Source organism: Solanum stenotomum, chromosome 4, assembly GCF_019186545.1.
Source record: "Solanum stenotomum isolate F172 chromosome 4, ASM1918654v1, whole genome shotgun sequence".
NCBI classification, from domain to species: Eukaryota; Viridiplantae; Streptophyta; class Magnoliopsida; order Solanales; family Solanaceae; genus Solanum; species Solanum stenotomum.
Window position 1 is genome coordinate 57,781,213 of NC_064285.1, and position 7,160 is coordinate 57,788,372.

General features: G+C 39.5%; 1 pseudogene; it reads left to right on the plus strand.

Annotated features, from left to right (window-relative positions):
* The first annotated feature begins 4,751 nt into the window (after positions 1-4,751).
* LOC125861588 (uncharacterized) overlaps positions 4,752-7,160 on the plus strand; it is a 29,150-nt pseudogene continuing 26,741 nt past the window's right edge.

The following is a 7,160-nucleotide window of genomic DNA, read 5'->3' on the forward strand; positions in this document are numbered from 1 at the left end:
GATTCCACAACCCTAGCTATAGAGTTAGTGACCCATAGATATTGCAGAAGAATAATTAAAAGGTAAGAAAACAAACTTATGTAATGAGAAGCAATCACCAGAAGATTGAATTCAACAGTCAAGAAATGGTTCACAATTTTGTAGCAAAAGCTGAATTAGCTTCTGTAGAGTAACGCCTTAAAACTTCAAAACCATAAACTCAAAAATGATATCCTTAAATAGGTATTTATTGTTTCTAAATTTAAAATACAGAAATCAAACAAAAACTAAGACTCATGCACATGTCACGGTGTCTCATGTGAAGGTGGGATCACATCTACTCTGCCAAATCATGGAGCCCAACGTGTCTGAGTTGTGATGATAGATAAGTGGGATGTGTTATAACATCTGGAGTTAGAACCACATCAGTGCACCACATATGAAGCTTCACCTGCACCTATTCTACCTTCGTGCTGTGATCAATGAACTTTGTGATGCGGAATCACATGTCGACTTTCGTCTTCATCACAACATCTGCATCGGTAACAATTCTAGCAACTTTCTATTTCGAACACTCCCACTTTTGCTTTGACACATTTTCAACTAGTTTTGACCCGTTCCTCTAAAAATCATGATGACTTCTTCTTTTGGGATAAAACATCGTAAATGCACTCTTTTTTCAAAAATTTTCAAAGACGAAAAGTGTAAGCTTAAGGACTAAATAAATAGGTAGATCACCGACTTATCAAAAACCGCAAAACATAAATAGTTTCTTGTCCTCAAGCAATTCACAACTTTACCACCATACAAACACAAACTTTATTCTATGAATAAGTAATGACTTGACTGATACTAATGTTAAACCATAGAAGCCACAATATATGTCACGATAACTTCCAAGCCAGCATATTTATCATACAATACTATATCTTATTTCATGACCACTAATCAACATAGACAATCATTCCTGCTCAATTTTATATGCCAACTCATGAAATGAGCATTCACTACTCATATAACAGAAACCAAACCTTTCGAGATTTAAGATTGGAATTGAATGTTACTCTTAGAAAGATGTTCACATGCACACATGGAGTACCATAGGCTTGCCTATAATGTAGTTCTCGACTAATGTAGACACACTTAGTTCACTAGGACTTGTGGGTTAATTTGGGTAATGGTTTATGATTTAGGAATGGATACATGTTGGTAAACGACTAGATTCCTCTGAACGCCGCCTCTTACAATATTTATGATCTCTACCACTATAACATCTCGCACCTAGAAATGACTATAAAGAGTTTAAAATATGAAAATATTGATTTTTGGAAAGAATAAGGAAATCTTGAAATTTTGTCTAAGTTAAGAAAGTGAGTTTTGGCCATTTTCAAACGGCCATAGCTCCTTGCACATGAGAAGTTAGGAGCAGATCCTGATATGGTTTGAAATCCCTTCGAGAGATATTTCCAACTCCGCCGAGAATGTACGATTTCGACATTGTATGAGTGAGATATGCCTTTCGGAAGTTGGGTTGTTGGATTGAGGAAAGTCCTAATTCGTTTTTAGGGGTTTATTGGGGTAAAAACAGAACCTAAATCAGTTTTGAAAAACTAAAGAACTCTTAGGGCTTGGAGAAGAGAGAAAGGAAGAAAGAACGGGAGAAAGAGGCAAGAATTCGTCAAGATCATCCAAGCTTGCGAGTGGAATTCGTCGGGGTGATCCCTATTAAGGTATGTGAGATCTTTTCGTGTTGGGTTATTTCACCCACACACCAACTTGTTTCAATCCATTGGTTTTCAGTTGTGTACATGTTGAAGAAGTGAGGTTCTTGAAGAACAAATTGTAGAATTCTTGTTTGTTGAGTTGTTGATGATTGGGGGTGAGTTGATTCATGTATCCAGGTTTGTTTCGAGTTATATTGGTTGTATATTGAGGGTACAATTGATCCTAAGTGTTTGGGGAAAGAATTATGGAAGTGAGGGGAGTTTAGAGATGAAATACATAAGAGAAAAGTTGGAAGTTGCTGGGCAAAAAGGGCTGGGCGTCACGCCTGCCAGAGCGCCACAAAAACTTCTCTGAAGTTTGTCCTCTGGCATGTCGCGCCAGCCAAAGCACCAGTCAAACTTCTCTGAAGTTTGAGGGCTGGCGCCCTGCGCCTCTCAAAGCGCCAGGGATGCCAGTTCTCACCATTCGTTCCCCATCTTTTCGTACTTGTTCCTAAGCGATGTACCTATGTTTTCTAGTTGTTTCCAACACTCTAAGGTACATCTAAACATCATGAAATCATCCATAAACATGAGATCATGAACCTTGAATCCATAATCCAATTCAAGGAAAGTTAAGATCAAAGTCAAATAAGTTAAGAGTCAAGTCTAGAGGTTAAGAAGCAAGCAACGCAAAATTTCTTAAAGTTTGCAAGAGTCTTTATTAAACGTTTAAACTTCGTTTTGAGGTTCAAGTTTCAAGTAAAGTAAAGAGTAAAGAGTTGAGTTCATTTCTCAAAAGTTATTAGGGAACTAAGTATTCCCAAAGAAGTTTATAAATGTTTTCACATTTGAGCAAGAAAGGAACTATGATTTCCAAAAGAGCCTTTGGGCTAGTTTTTAGTAAAGGGAACATCGATTCCAAGAGAGCCTTTGGGATGAACTTTGAGCAGTTATCTCAAACTAAAGAAAGAGGTGTTTAAAACAAGTATGAGCTAAAGTATATTTTTGGGAGTAGTATTGAGCACCGAATTGGGAACGTGAGTTCATATTAACTCAACTCTCCATAAGAACCATGTAGCCAACATGGGATTTAACGGGTCATACTTTTTAGATAATCACGTAAGTTAAGATAGTGGATGCACTAAGTTAAGTAAGGTCCTATATCACGGCAAGGTATAGGATTGTACTTGTGCAACGTGAGGTAAAACGTTGTACCATCACTAGGGCTCATAGTGGTGGTTGTCGGTTAAAGAATCTCCCACAAAAGTTATATTACTTTATATATAAGTAAACTTGAGTTTGTTATTGTTTTATCTTTAACAAACTAAGTTGATTACACTGTGTTACAAGCTTTATATATATATATATATATATATATATATATATATATATTGCATGTGTCCTATTGCTTTATATTGAGTTCAGTTATTCATGAGTTGTACAGTGCCAAGGTAAGTGTTCCTTCTTACTCCTTTCAAGCTTAAGTTGTTGTTTAGCATTCCAACTCGCATACTCGTACATTCAATATACTGATGCCAGTTGGCCTGCATCTTATTATGATGCAGACCTAGGTAACCATGATCAGCATCCAGCGCGTCGTCGATCTAGTCGATCACTCCAGAGTCAGTGGTGAGCCTCTTTGCATTCCGGAGGACTCTTTTATTCGCTTTTAGTTTTTTCATTATTAGGATGTTGTGGGGTCTATCCCAATATCCATCTCAGTATTATAGAGGCTTCATAGACAGTCAGACAGTAGTTATGAGTCTCTTATCTATGTATTTACAGATACTTTGTTTTGAGACAGATGTTTCCAATTCGGCTAAGATGTTATCATTTAAACTGTTACATGAGTTTATTTTGTTGAGTTAAGTCTTTTGCTGAGTTAAGTAAGCCAGGCCAAGGGTTCGCTTGGGGCCAGCAATGGTCTTCGAGTGCCAGTCTCGCCCAGGGTATAGGCTTGGGGGTGACAAACTTGGTATCAGAGCATAGAGTTCAAGAGTCCTAGGGAAACTATGAAGTCATGTGTGTAGAGTCCTATTTATCGGTGTGAAGCATGCCACATCTATAATTGGGAGGCTACAACATTTAGGAAATTCTTCACCTCCTTCATATCCATTTCGTGCGTTAGAGTATATCTCTAAAAGTTTCCCTTTAATTCGTGCTTGTGCGTGTTTTAGATAACGATGCCTCCACGAAGAGCAGCACAAGGTCGTCCAGCTAGGAGAAATGTTAAACCACAAGAGTAAGGGTTACCTAATGCACCAAACGTGTAACTAAGGCGAGGTCACTAATGCCGAATTCTGTGAGGCTATCCGGATGCTGAGCCAAGCTGTGACTAACCAGGTTGGGCAGCTAAGAGGACCAAGGCAAGATGAGGTTGACACTTTGAGGATTCGCGAATTCTTTAGAATGAATCCTCCAAGTTTCACTGGTTCGATCACTATTGAGGATCCAAATTTTTTTGTTGAGGACCTGAAAAAGGTTTTTGAGGTGATGCATGTTGCCGATGATGGAAGGATTGAGCTAGTTGCATATCAATTGAAGAATGTTGCTAGAACCTGGTTCGATCAGTGGAAGGGGGGTAGATCTGAGGATGCACCACCTGCTAGTTGGGCTTGTTTCGAAGAAGCCTTCTTAGGGCGTTTCTTTCCCCGAGAATTGAAGGAGGCTAAGGTATGAGAATTTCTTACACTGAAACAGGATTCCTTGAGTGTGCATGAGTATGGGTTGAAGTTTACCCAGTTGTCCCACTATGCTCCTGAGATGGTTAAGGACATGGGGAGCAGAATGAGCTTGTTTGTTGCTGGTTTGGGTCGTTTATCGAGCAAAGAGGGCAGGGTTGCGATGCTGATAGGCGACATGGACATCTCAAGGCAAATGGTTTATGTGCAGAAGGTTGAAGAGGAGAGGTTGAGGGACAGGGAAGAGTATAGAAGCAAGAAAGCTAAGACTGGAATGAGTTTGGGCAGCAGAAGAGCTGTGTGAATCATTCGTCGTTTCAAAAGCAAAAGGGGCCAGCACCATCATCTGCTAGTGCACCTGCACCCAGAAACTTAGGTGACTATAATGGCCAGAATTCGCAGGACTTCAGGGCTAGACCAGCACAGTCCTGAGGTAGTGTGGCACAAGGAGGTAGTTTGACTCTTTCATGTGCTATGTGTAGTAAAACCCACCTAGGTAAATGTCGTGATGGCTAGACAGGTTGTTTTAAGTGTGGTCAAGAAGGTCACTTCATGAAGGATTGCCCTAAGAACAAGCAAGGTAGTGGAAATCCAGACAATAGAGCCCAATCTTCATCAGTTGCGCCACCAAATAGGGCGGTACCTAAAGGAGCTACTTCTGGTACAGGCAGAGGAGCAAACCACCTCTATGCAATCACCAGTCACCATGAGCAAGAGAACTCTCCTGATGTTGTCACTGGTATGATCAAAGTCTTTACTTTTGATGTTTATGCTTTGCTAGACCCAGGAGCAAATTTGTCTTTTGTAACTCCTTGTGTTGCAAATAAGTTTGAGATTTTCCTGAGAAACTGTATGAACCTTTCTGTGTTTCTACACCTATTGGGGAGTCTATTCTAGCTGAACGAGTCTATCGTGATTGTGTCATTTCCATCAATCACAAAGATACCATGGCTGATCTAGTTAAGCTAGACATGGTAGATTTTGATGTCATTCTAGGTATGGACTGGCTTCATGCCTGTTATGCCTCCATAGATTGCAGAACTCGAGTTGTCAAGTTTCAGATTCTTAATGAGCCAGTCATAGAGTGGAGTAGTAGTTCAGCAGTGCCTAATGGTCGTTTCATTCCGTATCTTAAGGAGAGAAAGTTAGTTTCAAAGGGCTATATCTATCACTTAGTCCAAGTTAATGACTCTAGTGTTGAGATACCTCTCATTCAGCCAGTCCCTATAGTAAAAGAGTTTCCAAAAGTCTTCCATGATAATCTACCCGGAGTCCCTTCTGAAGGAGAAATAGACTTCGGTACAGACATCATTCCAGATACTCGTCCTATCTCTAATCCACCATATAGAATGGCACCAGCACAGTTGAAAGAGCAGTTGAAAGATTTGTTAGACAAGAGATTCATTCGACCAACTGTCTCACCTTGGGGCGCTCTAGTCTTGTTTGTGAGAAAGAAAGATAGTTCCCTTAGGATGTGTATAGATTACCCTTAATTAAATAAGGTTACCATCAAGAATAAGTATCCTCTTCCAAGGATAGATGATTTATTTGATCAACTTCAGGGTGCCACCTGTCTTTTGAAAATTGATCTCAGATCAGGCTACCATCAATTGAAAGTTAGGGAATGCGACATTCCAAAGACAACATTCAAGACTAGATATGGTCATTATGAGTTCTTAGGCATGTCCTTTGGTTTGACCAATGCACCAACATCGTTCATGGATCTTATGAACACAGTCTTCAAACCTTGTTTAGATATGTTATCGTCTTCATTGATGACATACTAATTTATTCAAGGAATGAAGAAGACCATGCTATTCATCTCAGAATAGTTCTTCAGACCTTGAAGGATAGAGAGTTGTATGCCAATGTAACACCCCGTATCCGAAAATAAAGATTTCAGATTTCTGGTCCCGTGTCCGCGTCTCGAGGATACCTAGGACAATAAGTGATCCCAAGCTAACCCTGCTGGCATGATCATAAGCATACTAAAGATAATAAACTGATGCGGAACCTAATTCATAAATAAATCTGAAAAGATGGGGAATACCCATATATTATAACTGAATATATCAAATCTGAGAGTTTAATACAAAAGAAATATCAAACTCAAAATACTAAGCTGAATCTAATTATGTCTGAAATAAGCCTCTAAACTGACTAGAAATGTTGGGACATGCCCCAACTAGATCTAGCAAAACTGAAACTAAAGACTAAAAGCAATAAAGATAAACATGTCACTAGTCCTCGAAGAATGAGGACTCACCACTGATGCTGCTGAACTGAAGATCGAGAACCGATCTAAGCGTGATCTGGATACTAAGAACCTGAACCTACATCACGAGAAGATGTAGCGCACGTATGCGTCAGTACTTGAAAGGTACTGAGCCGGCAGGATAGAGTAAAACTGAAAGAACATATAATTGAACAAAGCAATAAAGCAATGAAATAATCTTAACATGATATAGATACTGAATACTAAGCTAACTGAATGCAATGACCAATTTATAACATGCTGACTGAATACTGAATGAACTGTAAATGTGGTCAATGCAATAGAGTCTGACTGAACTGTGGGAGCTACTAATAACTGACATAAAACCACATGAGTTAAATGTGGAGTCCAATGTATACGCCCCATCAAGAGGACCCAATATACCCTGCCAGAGGTATAGAGGCATGCTAGCGTGATCACTAAATTGATGTTGCCCACAGAGGGGACTTACACCTACGTGGCTCGTAGTTCTGGACTATATGGGTACGTTGAAACCCTAGTCCAACTCGGTATTATGCT